Genomic DNA, 19,363 nt, shown 5'->3' with positions numbered 1-19,363 from the left:
GGATGGCTTGGGCCTGGGAAGTTGAGGCTGCAGTGAACCGAGATTGTGCCACTGCACTCCAGCTTGGGCAACAGAGCAAAACCCTGTCAAAAAAAAAACAAAACAAAACAAAAAAAAAAACCATGAATGAGAGTTTGGAAAAAGTTTATTGCAACCCTCATGGATGACCTTTGAGGTGTTCAAAATTCAAGTGGAAGAAACTGCAGATGTGGTAGAAATTGCAAGAGAACTAGAATTAAAAGTGGAACCTGAAGATGTGACTGAATTGCTGCCATCCCATGATCAAACTTTAATGAATAAAGAGTTGCTTTTTATAGATGAGCAAAGAAAGTGGTTTCTTGAAGTGGAATCTACTCCTGGTGAAGATGTGAATATTGTTGAAATGATAGCAAAGGATTTAGAATATTATGTAACTTAGTTGATAAAGCAGCAGCACAGTTGAAGAGGATTGACTCCAATTTTGAAGGAAGTTCTGTGGGTAAAATGATATCAAACAGCATCATCTACTTCAGAGAAATCTTTTGTGCAAGGAAGAGTCAATCAATAAGGTACAGTTCATTGTTGTCTTATTTTAAGAAATTGCTACAGCTGCTGCAACCTTCACCAACCATCACCCTGATCAGTCAGCAGCCATCAACACCAAGGCAAGACCCTCCACCAGCGAAAAGATTATGACTCACTAAAGGCTCAGATGATTGTTAGCATTTTTTAGCAATAAGATATTTTACATTGTTTTTTAGACATAATGCTGTCACACACTTAATAGGCTACAGTATAGTGTGAACTGGGAAACTAAATATGCACTGGGAAACCAAATAATTATGTGACTGACTTTGTTGCAAAATTTATAGTGGTGATCTGGAACCAAACCTGAAATATCTCCTAGGTATGCCTGTATGCCAGATGGAAAACAGTATGGAGGTTCCTCAAAAAATTAAAAATAGAACTACCGTATAATCCAGCAATCATGCTTATGGTTATATATCCAAAAGAACTGAAGTCAGTATGTTGAAAAGATATATGCATGTCCATGTTCATTGTAGCATTATTCACAATAGCCAAGATATAGAAACTACTTAAGCATTTGTTGGTGGATGAATGGATGAAGAAAAATATGATGTAAGTATACAATGAAATATAATTCAGCCATAAAAGAAGGAAATCCTGCCATTTGCAACAACACAGATGAACCTGGAGGACATAATGAAATAAGCCAGACACAGAAAGACAAATACTGTAAGAACTCACTTATATGTGGAATCTAAAAAAGTCAAAATCACAGAAGCAGCAAGTAGAAAGGTGGTGGCTAGGGGGTGGGAGATAGGGGAAATGGGAAGATGTTCGTTAAAGGAGAAAAAAATTCATCTTATGATGAATAAGTTCTGGGTCAGGTGCGGTGACTCACACCTGTAATCCCAGCACTTTGGGAGGCCGAGGCGGGTGGATCACGAGGTCAGGAGATTGAGGCCATCCTGGCTAACATGGTGAAACCCTGTCTCTACTAAAAATACAAAAAATTAGCCAGGCATTGTGGCAGGCACCTGTAGTCCCAGCTACTCGGGAGGCTGAGGCAGGAGAATCGCTTGAACCTGGGAGGCAGAGGTTGCAGTTAGCCGAGATGCTAAGATCTACTTTGCTAAGAAAGTAGATCTTAAGTGTCTCACCACACACACACACACATACACATACCACAAAATGGTAACTATGTAAGGTGATGAATGTGTTAATTAACTTGATTGTGGTCATCATTTCACAATGTTTATGTATATCAAATTATCACATTGTATGTCTTGAAAATACACAATTTTTATTTGCCAATTCTACCTTAATAAAGCTAGGGAAAAAGAAATACAAAAAATAAGCACAATGGGATAAGTATGTATCATAGGTTGATAAGTGAAGGAAAACATGGAGTTAAATTTTTAGAGAAAGTGGAATTAAAGAAATATGACTATATTTCAGTTCAATAGAACAGATTTTATAGAGGAGGTGGGCTTTGGGGAGCTACTTGAATATAAAATTATTGAGAGATTTGGTGTTTCCAACATGGTATGTGGACGGGGAGATGGTTTAGAGGCAGCAATGGGATAATTTAATACAAAGGATCTTGTATGTTTTCACCTGAAGGCAGATGTACTATTAATAATGAAGCTTAAGCATCAGGGACCTTTCCAAGGCTCTATCTAATTTGATATTATGGAATCTTACATTCTTTTTCTTTAAAAAGTCTCAAAATTGTATAAGCTTTAAGAACCTCACAATTAAAATTCACTCTTCTTGAATGGGGGAAAATAATATAGTGGAGACCAGGGAAGTTGGGTAATTCAGATGGGTTTTGAGGCAGTTAATAACATCTAGAAGAGTTTCATTGATTTCTCCTTTGAAAGGGAGAATGGTGGAAGAGGAAGTTGCTGGCATATATTTTTTTTGAATAATAAACCTTGTATTACTAGTTAACTTTTGTATGCATAAATTTGACAAAACTTAAAACTATTTATTTGTTTATTTATTTGCGGGGAGATGGAACCCTGAGCAGCCCATGTACATGCAAGATCTTTATTGCAGAGATCTTCAAACCAGGTAAACCCTGCCAGCTTTTGTCCCTCCACTCCTTCCTCCAATCTGGAGATCCTTGCTGCCAAAGGAAGAATTTGTGAGAAGAGGAAACTCTTCTCTCTTGTTGCCTGGCCTGGCCCTCCACCTTCTCCATTAATGATGAGGAATTTCTTTTCATCAAACGGTTCTCTTCATTATCCTCTTTCCCTGGGTTGGATTTTCCCCCACACTGCCATGTCTGAAAGTAGAATTGAGTTATCCTCAAGGCGGATTCAGCTTCCAAGTAACTCCACCAATGAAAAACTTAATTCACAATAAAAACATGGGTTAGTCTTGACTCTTTTTAAATGTAATTTTGGATGACCACTTTTATTTTTAATTTTAAAGCATGGCCCTAACTAAAATGATTATACTTTTGCTCAAATTGAATGGATTATAATCTTAAAGATATTATTCAAAAGAAAGAGATGATTTAAACAAGAATCTTAATAAAACATTTCTATCTTAGTAAGAACTCTGGATAGAATAAATGTTGTCTTTAATTTGATTAACAAATTCATCATAACATAAATGACAATAAGAGAATTACATGGGATGTTTAACAACTAGAGACATCTGAGATTGTAAAAGCCATTCTGTGGTCTTACTACAGTTATAAGACAAACTGAAAGTTTGTCTTCCTACATAAAATTTTCTTTAGTTAAAAACACACACACACAATTGACAGGTCTAGGCTTGAGTTGGGTGAGACTGGGATATAATGAGAGGGACAGAGATAGAGAGGGGAGATAAAATATATATTTCCAAGCAAGTATAAGAAACTATTAACTTTGGGTCCCTTATGGCTGCATGGAATAAGTGGGAGTCTGATGTGGAAAGGAGACTGTTGCCTCTCTTTCACATCAATCATGCATGACTTTTATAAAAACACTTTGGAGGAAAGTAGGAAAATTTCACAGTATAGTATACACACAAGAGCAAAAGGCAAAAATGAAATAAATACACAAAGGTAAAAACAACAATGATATACCATACAGAGTTATTAAAATGGTCAAAATCCAAAGCAGTGACAACACCAAATGCTGACAAGAATGTACAGCAACAGGAACTCTCAATCTTTGCTGGTGGGGATGCAAAATCATGTAGTCACTCTGGAAGACAGTTTGGTCATTTCGTATAAAACTAGACATACTCTCACCATGTGATCTAGCAATTACACACCTTGGTATTTACCCAAAGGTGTAGAAAATTTATGTTGACACTAAAACCTGTACATGGATGTTTATAGCAGCTATGTTTATAATGGTCAAAACTTGGAGGTAACCAAGATGTCCTTCAGTAGGTGGATGGATAAACTGTGGTACATCCAGAAAATGGAATCCTATTCAGCACTAGAAAGATGGGCTATCAAGCCATGAAAAGACATGAAGGAACCTTAAATGTATATTCCTAAGAGATATAAGCTAATCGGAAAAGTCAAAATACTACAGCATGATTGCAACTACGTAGCATTCTGAAAATATGGAAAACTATGCACAGGTGAAACTACGCAGACAGTAAAAAGATTGGGCCGGGTGTGGAGGCTCACGCCTGTAATCCCAGCACTTTGGGAGGCCAAGGCGGGTGGATCACCTGAGACTGAGGCTGGGAGTTCCAGACCAGCCTGACAAACATTGAGAAACCCCGTCTCTACTAAAAATACAAAATTAGCCGGCCATGGTGGTGCATACCTGTGATCCCAGCTACTCAGGAGGCTGAGGCAGGAGAATAGCTTGAACCCGGGAGGCAGAGGTTGCGGCGAGCCGAGATTGCGCCATTGCGCTCCAGCCTGGGCAACAGAGCAAAACTCTGTCTCAAAAAAAAAAAAAAAAAAAAAAAAGTTTGGTGGTTGCCAGGGGTTAGGAGGGAAAGAAGAATAAATAAGCAGAGCATAAAGGATTTGGGGGCAGTGAAACTACTCTGTAAGATACCTCTGTAAGATACCTAACTACTCTGTAAGATACCTCTGTAAGATACCTAATGGCAGATGCATGTCATTGTGCATGTGTCAAAACCCACCTAATGGCAGATGCATGTCAAAACCCACCTAATGGCAGATGCATGTCATTGTGCATGTGTCAAAACCCACAGAATGTGTTCATCAAGAGTGAACACAAACTACAGACTTCGGGTGATAATGATGTATCAATGTAGGTGCATGGATTATAACAAATGTACCATCTGGTGGGGGATGTTCATAGTCGGGGAGGCTGTGCATGTTTGAGGGCGGGGGCGATATGGGAAATCTCTGTATTTTCTGCTGTTTTGCTGTGAACCTAAAGCTTCTCAAAAAAAATACAGTTGAAAAGGAGAGAAGAGGAGAGAGGAGGGGAGGAGGGGACAGGAAGGATTCCACGAAAACTTCCCAGAACAAGACTGACATCTTGCTTTTGAGAGTCTGGTGGTTAAAGGGTGGAAGGAGTTGGGGGCTCCTATCTGGGCCTTAAAAAGGCATGGGCAAGAGGAAGTTGAAATTACCAGAGTTTCCTAAAACATTAGTTACATAGTGGGTGAAATAAAAGCAAGGTCTGTGCAGACACACAGGCATTGACACTACTCTGCCTAGAGGCAGTGGTCAAATCCCTAGCAGTGGGCGGGGGGTGCGGATGGGGGTCCTAGGGGATTCCCACTGCCCCACATTAATTAAGTTAACAATTACTAAGCTGTACTCTGTGTGTGTGTGTTAGGGGTGGGGAGAACTGCACCAGGGCCCCAAGAGGTATCTCAGAAAAAACCCACAATGGCAGGGAAATAAATGATACTGCCTCCTCTAATGGGGAAATTAGATAAGGCAGAAGAAATTTCTAGAAAAGTGTATATATCTTGGTCATGTTTCATCCAGTTTTGGAAATGGAATTTCCATTTAAGATATCTCAAAACAGAGAGCTATATACTACCAGACTTTGCAGAAAATGTTGGAATAGACACATTCCTTGGCTTTTTTCCTGTTGGGCTGGTTTAACTGTAGTTGAAATGTTGGCAGTCTATTGTATTCAATAAGAAAAACAGGGGTTTAAGACATTTTGTAATTATCTTGAGCTTCAGGGAGACTATATCTAGGAGAAAAAAAAAAAACCTGACCCATCTTGGATGTCAGGCATGATTATTAAACCTGCTTTTTTAACATTTTATTTAGCATTTGATTCCCTGCTTAAGACTTTTGCATAAGCTTGTCTCGTATGTTTCTTAAACCTGATTTACACACATTTCCAATTGTGAATAGAATGGAAACTCTCATACTGGAGAACTAATTCTCTTTTGGAAAAGGAGTGTTTCTTCTACTTGCTCCCATGTTTTTGGTAATGAGTCTTTTTTTTTTTTTTTTTTGAGACAGAATCTTGTTCTGTCGCCCAAGCTGGAGTGCAATGGCACGATCTTGGCTCACTGCAAGCTCCACTTCCCAGGTTCACGCCATTCTCCTGCCTCAGCCTCCCAAGTAGCTGGGACTACAGGCGCCCGTCACCACGCCCGGCTAATTTTTCATGTTTTTAGTAGAGACGGGGTTTCACCGTGTTAGCCAGGATGGTCTCAATCTCCTGACCTTCTGATCCGCCCGCCTCGGCTTCCCAAAGTACTGGGATTACAGGTGTGAGCCACCGCGCCCGGCCGGTAATGAGTCTTTTAAAACATTTCTCCTGATCATAGATTCTAGGTTTCAAGCTTAACAGTGAGATTACGCAGAAATAGGCAGTAAGAAAATGACTTTCAGGTGGGAGAAACGTGGAAAATGAACAAGATATTTGGTGACATCCCAGACTCTGTAAAGAAAGCCTGGTGAAAATAATAAGGAAATGCAACTACTAGGTTTTGTGAGTGCAAGTATAGTCCCTGCACACAACTTCCCATTAGGACGGCTAGCAGGAGGCAGTGTGGTGTGGCTAATAGCAAGAGCTGTGGCTTTAGACTTTTTGGGTTCCATTACTGGGCTGGGCATTTACTAACTCTGTACCTTAGGTAAGTTCCTTAAGTTCTCTGCCATGGTTTCTATATCTGTGCAATCAGTTTCATAACAATAATCAATTTTTCGCTGCTTGTTGTGAGGCTTAAGAATTAATTTGTGCAAAACACTAAGACTATTGCCTGGCAAGTAGTAAGATGCCCAATTAATGTTGGATGTTACTATGTCCATTGAGGAAAGCCCCTGGAGGCCTTCTGACATACAGGCAGATGATAGTGGCATGAACTATTCTGACAGGGACATCAGGCCTTCCTTTTATCTTCCCTTCATGTCAGGAGGTGCCTATGAGAATCATGCAGCAACCATTTCTTATTGCCCTTGAGTTTATGGGTCAACTGGTTGGTTCTTCTGGTCTCCACTGAGCTTGCCCATGAATATGTGGTGAGCTACAAGGCAGCTAGGTTGTTCTGCTTCTAGAGGTTGGCTAGCTATTCACTGGGACATTTCTATTCTCTTCCATGTAGCCTCTCATCCTCCAGCAGGCTAGTCTAGCTACAGTTTGTTCACTTGGTAGCCTCAGGGTTTCAAAAAGGAGATTGAAACTATGCAAGGCCTTTTGAAGCCTAGAGTTAGAACTGGCATGAAATGTCTTTTGCTGCATTCTTTTGGGCAAAGCCAGTCAAAAGCCAGCACAGATTCAAGGGGTGGGGAAATACCACCTCTCAATGGAAGGAGCTTAAGAGTCATCTTACAAAAGAGAACGTGTAAAGGGAAGGGAATAACTGCAGCCATCTTCCAAACAATCGTCTACACTACACAATTTAATAATTTCTTGTTCAACATTTCTGGCATGTGGTCATGTACCTGGAACATCTTCAAAAATGGGTAGGTCACTGTTTTACTAGGCAGCTCTCACTGTGGGAATGTTTTCCCTTATTATCCCTTTGTAGAGACACAGACTCACAGAATCTGAATCACAGAATTGAAGGTCATTCAGGCAGTGGACTCTTTGAAGCCAGGTTCCTGTACAGGAAGCCACAGGAAGTCTGCAATTTCCACTGATTTGTCCCAGTTATACCTTTTGGAGCAAAACAAAACATGTATTTGTTACTCGTTTGTTTTTAAGAGCTTCTAATCAAGGCCAACATGGGCATTACATAACAGATACATGCTCCATTCCAGCCACTGTTTATTCATGGTCCTTTATTTATTCATGTGCTCAATATATATTAAGCAGTTTCCATGGGTCAGGAACGCATCTTAAGGTAAGTAAGGTGTGGGGCTTCAAGTCACTTAGATGTGGATTTAAGCCTCATTTTACTATCTGCCAACTGTGTGAGACTGGGGAAAGTTATTTAATTTCTCTAATTCTCAGTGTCCTCACCTAAAAAATGAGTATGATTATCCCTACCTCACAGGGAGATTGTGATAGTTAAATAAAATAACAAATATAAAGTGTCTGGCCTATACTGGAGACTCAGTTAATGGTAGCTATTAATCATTATTATTAAGGGATAATAATATTCTGGATATGTTTTCTGTGATCTCACCATCTTCTGTTGTGGTCTCAAAATATTCTTCATGTCTTGACAATGCTTCCTTTTTTGTTTTTCAGACAGAGTCTCTCTCTGTTGCCTAGGGCTGGAGTGCAGTGGTGCCATCTTGGCTCACTACAACCTCCACTTCTCAGGTTTAATCGATTCTTTTGCCTCAGCCTCCTGAGTATCTGGGACTACAGGTGCCCGCCACAACGGCTGGCTAATTTTTAAATTTTTAGTAGAGATAGAGTTTTGCCATGTTGGCCAGGCTGGTCTCAAACTCCTGACCTCAGGAGATCCACCCCCTTCGGCCTTCCAAAGTGCTGGGATTTCAGTGAGCCACTGTGCCTGGCCAATTTTCATATTTTCAGTAGAGACGTGGTTTTGCCATGTTGACCAGGCTGGTCTTAAACTCCTGACCTCAGCTGATCCACCTATCTCAGCCTGCCAGAGTACTGGAATTAAAGGCTTGAGCCACTGTGCCCAACGAACAACACTTTTTTCTTTAGAATGAGTATTGTTCTGCATATACACTAGAGTATAGCATAGTGGTTTGAGGAAATGGCCTTTGCAGTCAGACTTATCTGTATTTGAATCCTGGCTCAGTCATTTACTAACTCTGTTATTTAAACCCTCAAACCTCAGTGTATAAGTCTGTAAAACAAGACGAAGAATTCAAAGCTTTGGTATGAGAATTATAAGAAAGAAGGTATATATAACCCTTAGCTTGGTGCCTGACACCTAGTGCGTCCCTGCACTGCCCACTATCCACTAAGTGGAAGCTGTGCATTTTATTCAATGCATTTTTGTTATGAGCAGCACGGTGCCCTGGAAAGAATCAGAAGAAAATGGGTCAATTCACTCCAGCTCTTGGAGTCTTCAGCTCAATGTGTAAGGAAGGGGACCAGTTCTGTGGTCCCCAAGTATCTGATAGCCCAGCAATTGCTTCTTCCAGATTGTTCCTTTACTTCCTTTATCAGAAATAGAATTATGTAGGAGTGTTGGAGTGTAGAAAGTGCATGAAAATGGAAATTCACAGCCCTTCCAGATGAAATAATCCCATAATTGTGAGCATCTTGGCTACCTAGGAATGTGCCAGGCCACCCTGGCTTTGATGATCAAGTATGACTGTCTGGAAAGTCAAAGTTGGAAAGAAATTGCCCTCTTTGTCCAGACATTATGCCAGGAGTTAAACAGAATGGTGTTAAACAGAATACGGGGCATCACAGCAGCTGTAACTGAAAGGGCAGGCAACTAGATAGTCTGTTTTGAAAAGCACTAATGACTATGGGCTAATTTCCTTTCGCTGGCTACATATTGTTCGGAGGTAGAAAGGAAGATTGGAGCAAATTATTCACTTCCATATTCTAGTGCTTTACAATATTTTTTAAAAATCTGAGTCTTGGCAAATGATTTCCTTAAAGATAACTCCCCCAGACATGATGAGTAGATTTAATATGAGTAGAGGATTGCAGAACAATTGTGGGACTTGTGACTTTTTTAATGTAAAGAGCTCCCACTAGTGTTAATAGAGGATCCACAGGAAAAATTCAGTGCAGTACACAACATTGCCTGACTTTGGTGAAAAGCCTGATGTGCCATCACATATTATGAATAGCAGCCCACTGCAGCTGCATGCAGCTCATCTTGTTATTGTTGGGTTTGGTTCCATTTAGGACTCAGCATTGTTTTATGTTTATTCTTCTTTTTCCAAAGGCTCCCTGTAAGTTATCTAAGAAAAATACTATGTCCAAGATGTAGTTGAGCAATGAAATTTTTTTTGTTGTTTTTTGCCCCTATGAGAAAATAATTTCACTCCCAGATGTGTTTCATTAGAACCGTTTCTGACTTAAACAAAGGTGCTTCTTTAACACAGTTGCAAGAGTGGTTCTGTCTTGTGCAATTCCTGTCATTTCAATTAGAAAATTGTTCTTTAAGAAGCTGACAATATATAGGCTGTATCAACATTATTTGTCTAAGAGATAGATCTCTGGATGCTCATCTATTCTCTTAAACCACTGAAAGAACAAAAGAGATTGTGGGAGAGATGTCTAGGTTTGGCACAAAATATGACATTTCTTAATAAACTAAGCCTCTGAAATGTATTAGAACTATTATAAAATACTTGTAAATATATATAACTCTTTTTTATCTTTAAGCATATGACAAGGAAAAGTCAACATAAACATACAGTGCTATGTGTTCTGATTAAAGTCTTAGCATGTCAGAATGGTGTCAGAAAAATCACCCCGGGAACAAAAGAGCAAAGAGCAGGAAAACTTATATCATGGTGTCAGATCCAACAAACATTATTCTGACATAATCATGAGCTTCCATAACATATGATAATTAAGTCAGTCTTCCATAATAGTATGAAACTTCCATAATGTATGACAATTAAGTCAAGGAAAAATGATTCCTACTATAAGAAGAATAAGAAGACATTGAAATTACCAGCTAGACAAAAAGATAATAACACAGAAAAGAGGGAGAAAGAAAATATTTAGCAAGTACATTCACAAAATTATAGCTAAAAGGAACATTAGGAGACAAACTCTTACTCTGTTCACCATGATCAAAGTTTTGAAAATACTTCTTTTAAGTGATAATTATAATGAACATTTATTGGGCACTTACCATGAGTCAGGTCTTTGCAGAATAGTTGCATCATCTTGTTTAGTTGTTCCAATAACTCTTTCATCCTAAGAGGTATTATTATTATTGTCACTTTTCTAGATGGCCCCCCAAAATTGAGGAACTTGCCCAAGGCTACGCAGCTTGTGAGTGACAGAGCCAGGGTGAGAGCCATGTCTGTCTGAGCATTATGATCTTCTGCCAATCATTTGCCTGCCTACTCCTAGCTCCAATCTCATACTTCCATTATCTGCTTTGCATCATAGATGCTAACTCTATGCTGTCCAGTATGGAAACCGCTAGCCACATGTGGCTCTTTAAATTAAACAAATTTAAAATTTAGTTCCTAGTCATCTCAGACACATTTCAAGGGCTCAATAGTCCCCATGTAACTAGGGGCTATTGTATCAGACAACACAGATTATAGAACATTTCCATCACAGCAGAAAATTCTGCTTCATGTCAGGAGGTGCTTATGAGAATCCTGAATTCTAGACCCTGTAAACAACATTTTCTTTCAATAAACTCTCAGTGCCAATGGAAAGCACTGATGGGAGGTGGGAGAAACCACTGTTCTTCCTCTAACAACCTCTGATGGCTACAGACTGTGGTGTCCTTTGGCAATTTTGAGCAGCACTAGCTGTGGGCTACAGTTGCTGGTAATCAGTATGTAGCAGTGGTGGCAGCTGCAGGCCCTGGTCATGTGTTAGTGGTTCTGGCAGCAATAGCAAGCCTCAGCAGTAATAGAGATGAATGCCTGACGGGACTGGTAACAGCAATTTCTTCCTTTCTTTTGCTCCAGCCTTAGGGTGGTAGCAGATTCCTGCAGTTGCTAATTTCTCAGTTATCTCATAGTCTCATTTTTACTCCTTCAGCACTTCCAGCACTTTCTTCTATTAACTCCCCCGTTTGAAATACCTAGAGTGTTTCTTACTAGACTCCAACTCTGAGTCTAAATTCTTAACCAGTAAGTTATGATTGAAAGAAAATGAAAAGAGTTAAGATTTAACCAAATGTAGAGTGACTATTATCTAGACCAAAGCTGGAGTGAGTATTAGCTAGAATGAAAGCCTAAACAATCAAAATACTTTGAGAAGCAGAGCTATAACTATTTTTTCTATGGTAAACATTTATTACTTACATAAATTTTTTTTTAAATTTAGAAGTTATAGATCTGCCCTTGATCTTTAATCTTACCCTAAATTTTTATTGACAAACCTAAAATCAGATTTATTAGGAATACTGAAATAATCAATTAGATTAATTCCATGATTAATCAGCTGATTTTAGTCTCAAAAAAATTACAGCTTACACCTACTGTACTTAACATATTCAAACTTAATACTACTCATTAATGGTTCAAGGGGTTGAAGATACAGAGGATGGGAAGATCCTAGAATGTAAATTCTCCTATTATTTCTAATAATCCATAATATACAATATAGAAATCTATAGTATCTATGAGTTTCTATAGAATCTATAGTTTCTATGAATCTAACTGCTTAAGAGAACTTTCCACAAAGGAGATATTTGATTGTTGACTTCCTGCTTATTCATGCTCCTCCCACCAACTGCTGATCAGGGAGAGAAATAGCAAAAGAGGATGAGATGGGACTTCCAAAATGATGGCTCAGGAGTTACATGGATCTTCTCACCAGCAAAACAGTGATATAACTGATGAAAACTATTTTTAAAAAATCAAAGTATCTGGAAATTGTCTGAAGGGAATATGACAATGAAGAAACATTCATTCAAGAAAGTCTACTAAATTTTGTTAAGAACAGTGGCAGTTTGTGGCATTTGAGCTGCAACCAGCTACATTACTCTTTCCTCTGCCTCTAACTCTGTGTTACAAATGTTCTACTCCAAGTGTTTGCAGCCAAGAAGACAGCGGCTCTTTCTCTCTCAGTCTGGGGTCATGGTTCACCATGAAAGGGCAGGCCACTAGAAATTCTCACCCCTAACCCTCAGTACCATGTTGCAGAATCTCTGTAATTCTGCAGACAAATTATTTTAGTGTATGTAATATATGTAATTAAAAAGAGTTGTATTTAATGTATGTAATTCTGCAGAAGAAAGGTAATTTTGGACAGCCATGGCTGAGAGAACTGGGTCTCTATGCTGCCTTCCAGTCACTATTGATAAGTGAAAGCTCTATCTCAGGCATTGCAGACAAAGAATACTCGGACCACAACTCATCCCTATCCCAGCTCATAAAATAAAGGGTCCATACCAGAAGGAACAAGTCCAAAAGATCACAGGCTGCTAACCCTGCCCACATGTCCACTTATAGGGTGGGGGTGCCACACTAGATAAAGCATGTCTCTATCTTCAGCTTCATTGCAGTTGTATAGGATTTTTACCCAGAAGGAAAGGCAGATAGTAAGGACAAAGAGCTCTGCCAGAGGAACTGATTTTATTTGGAAAAGAGAATAGAGAAAAGCCTTGTTGAAAACAGTGAAGATCTTAGCAGAGAACAGTTAAGAGGAAGCTGATAGCTCTGCCACAAATAAAGTGGCAGAAAAACCAAGAGACAGCAAAGAGATAACTAAGAAGAGCTCTTCTGGGATCACACAGGAAAGTTGTGTACCTATGCTAGGTTGCACCCACTCAGGGCACTCAGAGCAAGGCATGCACAGACTTGAAAACATTCCCCAACCTGCACACAGACTCATCAACACAAGTGACTTAAATATAACCCCATGAGCAAGTACTGACTACACAATATGCTACTTTACCACCAGGATGACTCCTAGGAAGTCAGGCTTAAAAATAATCATAGTCATCCCTGGCTCTCTGGAATACTGTGTGCATGCCCAAAGCTTTGTCCTCCTAGGAATGATCAGAGAGGGAATCTTCAAGCTAGTTGTCACTGGATAAATGTAGGACAGAAACAAATAAAAACAAACTCCATGAATTGTGACAATAGTTTACAAATCACACATACATCCAGTATTAAAGTACAAATCTAACTAGCTAAGAGAACTGAAGCACAACCTTTGACCAGTAAGTTGCTTATGCCAATCCAAGGACAATCTGTAGGTATCCAGGTTAAAAGATAAAATCAAGGGGAAAAAAATCTGAGCAGAGACATTAGAGGCTGCACACTGCAGGGGAAAGAGATGTCATGGCATTAGTTCAGCTAAATCGCCTAACAAATAAGCAAATGACAAGGAAAACAACACTCTCCTGGGGTGGGGTGAGAGGGAATCAGTATCCAGAGTTATTACATTATTTAAAATGTCCAGTTTTCAAAAAAATTACGAGACATGCTAAGAACCAGGAAAATGTTACCCATACATAGGAAAAGAATTAGTAGAAATAGAAACTGACTTCAAAAGGACCCAGATGATAAACTAAGCAGACAGAGACTTTAAGGAAGCAATTACAAATATGTTAAAAGAGCTAAAGAAAACCATACTTAAAGAATTAAAAGAAGGTGTGATGACAATGTCTTATAAAATAGAGAATATCAATAAAAGTACAGATATTATTTAAAATAACCAAGTGGAAATTTGGAGTTGAAAATTGTGATAACTGAAATCAAAAATTCACTAGAAGGGTTCAACAGTAGATTTGAGCTTGTAGAAGAAACATCGAACTTGAAGACAGATCTTCTGAGATGATTCAGTTTGAAAAACAGACAGAATAAAGAATAAAGAACAAGGAACAAAGTCTCAGAAAAATGTGAGACACTATTAAGGACGCCCACATATACATTAGTGTGAGTCACCAAATTAGAGGAGAAAAGGGACAGAAAACATTTTTGAAGAAACAATGCCTGAAAATGTCCCAAATTTGATAGAAAACATATACCTCTAAGAAGGTCAATGAATTCCACGTAAGATAAACACACTCACTTTTCACTTTTAAAATGTGGAAAGACAAAAAGAAAATCTTGCAAACAGCATGACAAAAATAACTCATCACATACAAGGAAATCCTAAGATTAACAGCCAGCTTTTCACCACAACAGTGAGGGCCAGAAGGCAATGGGATGACATATTAAAATGCTGAAAATAAAAAAAGCCTGTCAACTAATAATCTTATATCAAGGAAAACTATTATTCAAAAATGAGGATAAAATAAAGACATTCCCAGATAAACAAAAACTGAGATAATTTGTTGTTAGTGTATACACTTTACAAGAAATAATTATTCAGCTGTAAGCAGGTGAAACAAGGTGGTAACTCAAAGCCGTATTAAAAAAAGAAAAGGTGACCAGTAAAGGTAATTATGCCTGCAATTACAAAAGATAGTATAATTTCACATTTCTCCTCCTCTTTTTCCTTGACTGACATAAAAAGAAATTACATAAAACAATATGTATGTAACTGTAGTTTAAGGACTATAATATAATATAATCTATTTGGCAATTACAGCACATAGAAGGCAGATGTAAACAAAGCTGTATTGAAGTAAGGAAATGGTACCAGAGTAACTCAAATCCACAGGAAAAAATAAAGAGAACCAGACAGGGCAATAGGAAACTTAAGGTGACAAACTCTATAAAGATATGCCTGCTTTCCATTCTTCTCTTACCTTCTTTAAAAGATACAAAGTTAAATTAGTAATAATTATGTCCAGTTATCATTGAGTTTGTAATATATATAGACATAATATTTATAACAGTAATTGCCCAAAAAAGGTAGAAAAGGATTAGAATTATATCTGAGTAAAATTTCTGTATTTAATTAGAATCAAGTCAGTATAAGTTTAAAGTAGGTTCTGATAAGATGTATATTGTAGGCCCTGAAGCAACTGAGAACACAACTTTCAAAAGTAACTTTAAAATATCGTTCAGAGGCCGAGGGGGGCAGATCACAAGGTCAGGAGTTCAAGACCAGCCTGACCAAGATGGTGAAACCCCATCTCTACTAAAAATACAAAAATTAGCCAGGCGTGATGGTGAATACATGTAATCCCAGCTACTCAGGAGGCTGAGGCGGAAGAATTACTTGAACCCAGGAGGCAGAGGTTGCAGTGAGCCAAGATCATGCCACTGCATTCCAGCCTGGGTGACAGAGTGAGAGTCCGTCTCAAAAAAAAAAGAAATTAATGAAATTAAAATGCAAATGTATTCAACAATCCAACCCAAAGGCAAAAAGCAGAACTTGGTCTAGTGAATACAAAACAAAATTCAGCTGTATTCTATCTACAGGAGACATATTAGATTCAAAGACACAAATAGCTGAAAGTATAAGGATAAAAAAAAATACATAAAAACAACAACCATAAAAAACCTGGAATGGCTATACTAATAGATAAAACTGGCTTCAAAACAAAAAGCATTACTAGAGACAAAGGGAGACATTATGTAATGATAAAAGGGTCAATCTATTAAGAAGATACAACAATTACTAACATATATGCACCTAACAACAGAATACCAAAATACATGAAGCAAAAACTGGCAAAATTGAAGGATGAAATAGAATTTTGGGAGGCCAAAGTGGGTGGATCACTTGAGGTCAGGAGTTCTAAACCAGCCTGGCCAACATGGCAAAAGCCCATCTCTACTAAAAATGCAAAAAATTAACCAGCCATGGTGGCAGGCACCTGTAATCCCAGCTACTCTGGAGGCTGAGGATGGAGAATCGCTTGAACTTGGGAGGCAGAGGTTGCAGTGAGCTGAGATTACTCCACTGCACTCCAGCCTTGGCAACAGAGCAAGACTCTGTCTCAAAAAAAAAAAAAAAAAGCATGAAATAGAGAATTCAACAATAATAGTTGAGGCCAGATGCTGTAGCTAATACCTGTAAGCCTACCACTCTGGGAGGCTGAAGTGGAAGGATCATTCGAAGCCAGGGTTTCAGGACTAGCCTGGACAACATAGCAAGACTCTGTCTCTACATAAAGCAATAAAACTGGGCATGGTGGTGTGCATTTATACTTCCAGCTACTTGGGAGGCTGAGGCAGGAGGATCGCTTGGGCCGAGGAGTTCAAGACTGCAGTGAACTATAATGGTCACTGCACTACAGCCTGGGCAACACAGTGAGATCCTGTCTCAAAACAACAATAACGACAATAAAACCTCCCCCTGAATTCCTAATAATAGTTGGAGATTTCAATACTCCGGTTTCAATAATGGATAGAAAAATGAGGCAGAAGATCAATAAGGAGATGAAAGAGTTGAATAGGGCCATAAACCAACCTGACCTAACAGAGATCTATAGGACACACTCCATCAACATTTTGCTCAAGAATACACATTTGCAGCAGAATACACATTTTGCTCAAGTGAACATGGAACATTTTATAGAATAGACTATATTGTAGGCCACAAAACAAACCTCAATAAATTTAAGAAGAATGAAATAATACCAAGTATCTTTTCCAATCGTAGTGGAATTAGATTAGAAATCAATAACAGATATGTGGGAAACTCACAAATATGTAAAAATTAAACATGTTATTAACCATGGTTTGAAGAAAAAAATCACAAGGAAAAATCAGAAAATATTCAAGATGAATGAAAACAAAATATAACATATGAAAACTTATGGTATACACCTCATGGAAAACCTGATCCTAAAATTCATATGGAAATAAAAGATATCTAGAATAGCCAAAACAATAATGACAAGAAAAGGACAAATTTGGAGTACTCACACTCCCGATTCCAAAACTTACCACAAACTTCAAGTAATCAAGATTGTGTGTTATAGGCTTAAGGATAGACATATAGGTCAATGGAACAGAATGGAGAGTCCAGAAATAAACTCATACATCCCTGGTTAGTTTAGTTTTGACATCAATAGGGGAAAGAATAGTCTTTTCTGCAAAGGATATCCACATGCAGAAGAATGGATTTAGACCTTTATTCACACCATATGCAAAAATTAACTCAAAATGCATCAAAGACCTAAATGTAAGAGCTAAAGCTATAAAACTCTTAGAAGAAAGCATAGGAGTAAATCTTTATGAACTCGGGTTAGGCAGTGGTTTCTTAGATATAGCACCTAATGCACAAAAAGCCAAAGAAAAATAAATAAATTGGACTACAGAAAAATTAAAGCCTTTTGTGCTTCAAAGAAACTATGAAGACAATGAAAAACAACTGACAGAATGGGAGAAATCTGGAAATTGTGTCTAATAAGGGTATTGTATCAAGAACATATGGAAAACTTTTACAACTCAACAATAAAATAAATAACCTGGTAAAAAATGAGGAAAATACTTGAATAGTAATTTCTCCCAAGAAGATATATAAATGGCCAATAAACACATGAAAAGATACTCAACATCATTGGGAAAATGGAAATAAAAACTACAACAAGATTCCACTTCACACATGCTAGTATAGTTATGAGAAAAAAAAAGAAAGACAGTAACAAATGTTGGTGAGGAAGTGGAGAAAATGTGTATATTAGCTTGCTCTCATATTGCTATAAAGAACAACCTGAGACAAGGTAATTTATAAAGAAAAGAGGTTTAGTTGGCTCATGGTTTCACAGACTGTACAGGAAGTGTAGCTGGAGAGGCCTCAGGAAACTTACAATCATGGCAGAAAGTGAAGGGGAAACAGACATGTCCTACATGGCTGGAGCAGGAGGAAGAGAGTGAAGGAGGAGGTGCTAGATACTTTTAAACAACCAGATCTCATGAGATCTCACTCACTATCATGAGAACAGCAAAGAGGAAATCCGCCCCAATGATCCAATCACCTCCCACCAGGCCCCTCCTCCAACACTGGAGATTACAATTTGACTTGCGATTTGGGTGGGGACACAGAGCTAAATCATATCTTTCTGCCCCCAGCCCCTCCCAAATCTCATGTTTTTCTCACATTTCAGAACACAATCATGACTTCTCAACAGTCCCCCAGAGTCTTAACTCATTCCAGCATTAACTCAAAAGGCCAAGTCCAGAGTCTCATCTGAGACAAGGCAAGTCCCTTCTGCCTATGAGCCTGTAAAATCAAAACAAGTCAGTTACTTCCAAGATACAATGGGGGTACAGACATTGGGAAAATGCTCCCATTCCAAAAGGGAGAAAAATAGTCTAAAACAAAGGGGCTACCAGGCCCATGCAAGTTGAAATCCAGTAGGGCAGCTGTTAAATCTCAAAGCTCCAAAATCATCTCCTTTGACTTCATGTCTCACATCCAGGCCACACTGATGCAAGGGGTGGACTCCCAAGGCCTCAGGCACCTCCACCCCTGTGCTACTGTGGGGTACAGTCCCTAGGGCTGCTTTCATGACTGGTGTTGAGTGTCTGTGGCTTTTCCAGACACATGATGCAGGTTGTCAGTGGATCTACCATTCTGGGGTCTGGAGGATTGTGGCCTTCTCCTCACAGCTCCATTAGGCAGTGCCCCAGTGGGGACTCTGTGTGGGAACTCCAACCCCACATTTCCCCTCCACACTTCCCTAGAAGAGGTTATCCATGAGGGCTCTACCCCCACAGCAGACTTCTGCCTGGACATCTAGGTGTTTCCATATATCTTCTGAAATCCAGGTGAAGGCTCCCAAGCCTCAACTCGTGCACTCTGCACACCTGCAGGCTTAATACCACATGGAAGCCCTTGATACCACAAGGTTTATGTCTTACACCCTCTGGAGCAGTGGCCTGAGATGTATCTGGAGCCCTTTAAGCCAAGGCTGGAGCTGAAGTGTCTGGGACACAGGGAGAAATGTCCTGAGGTTGCACAGGCAAGCAGGACCCCAGGTGTGACTTCTGAAACTACTCTTCCCT

At 39.0% G+C, this 19,363-nt stretch overlaps 1 protein-coding gene and 1 long non-coding RNA gene across 2 annotated transcripts in view; one reads left to right on the top strand and one right to left on the bottom strand.

Annotated features, from left to right (window-relative positions):
• Positions 1 to 19,363, bottom strand: part of CTHRC1 (collagen triple helix repeat containing 1) — a 403,638-nt gene that overhangs the window by 94,372 nt on the left and 289,903 nt on the right. The gene's annotated exons all lie outside the window — the stretch shown is intronic.
• LOC114680316 (uncharacterized) overlaps positions 1 to 19,363 on the top strand; it is a 32,944-nt gene that overhangs the window by 8,749 nt on the left and 4,832 nt on the right. The window contains exon 2 of the long non-coding RNA XR_003732490.2: positions 2,521 to 2,580. This is a non-coding gene — a long non-coding RNA (uncharacterized LOC114680316). The remainder of the gene's footprint in view (positions 1 to 2,520; positions 2,581 to 19,363) is intronic.

This window comes from Macaca mulatta, chromosome 8 (assembly GCF_049350105.2).
Source record: "Macaca mulatta isolate MMU2019108-1 chromosome 8, T2T-MMU8v2.0, whole genome shotgun sequence".
Lineage (NCBI taxonomy): Eukaryota > Metazoa > Chordata > Mammalia > Primates > Cercopithecidae > Macaca > Macaca mulatta.
Note: the sequence above shows the minus strand (reverse complement) of the source record. Positions and strands in the feature narration are given on the sequence as shown.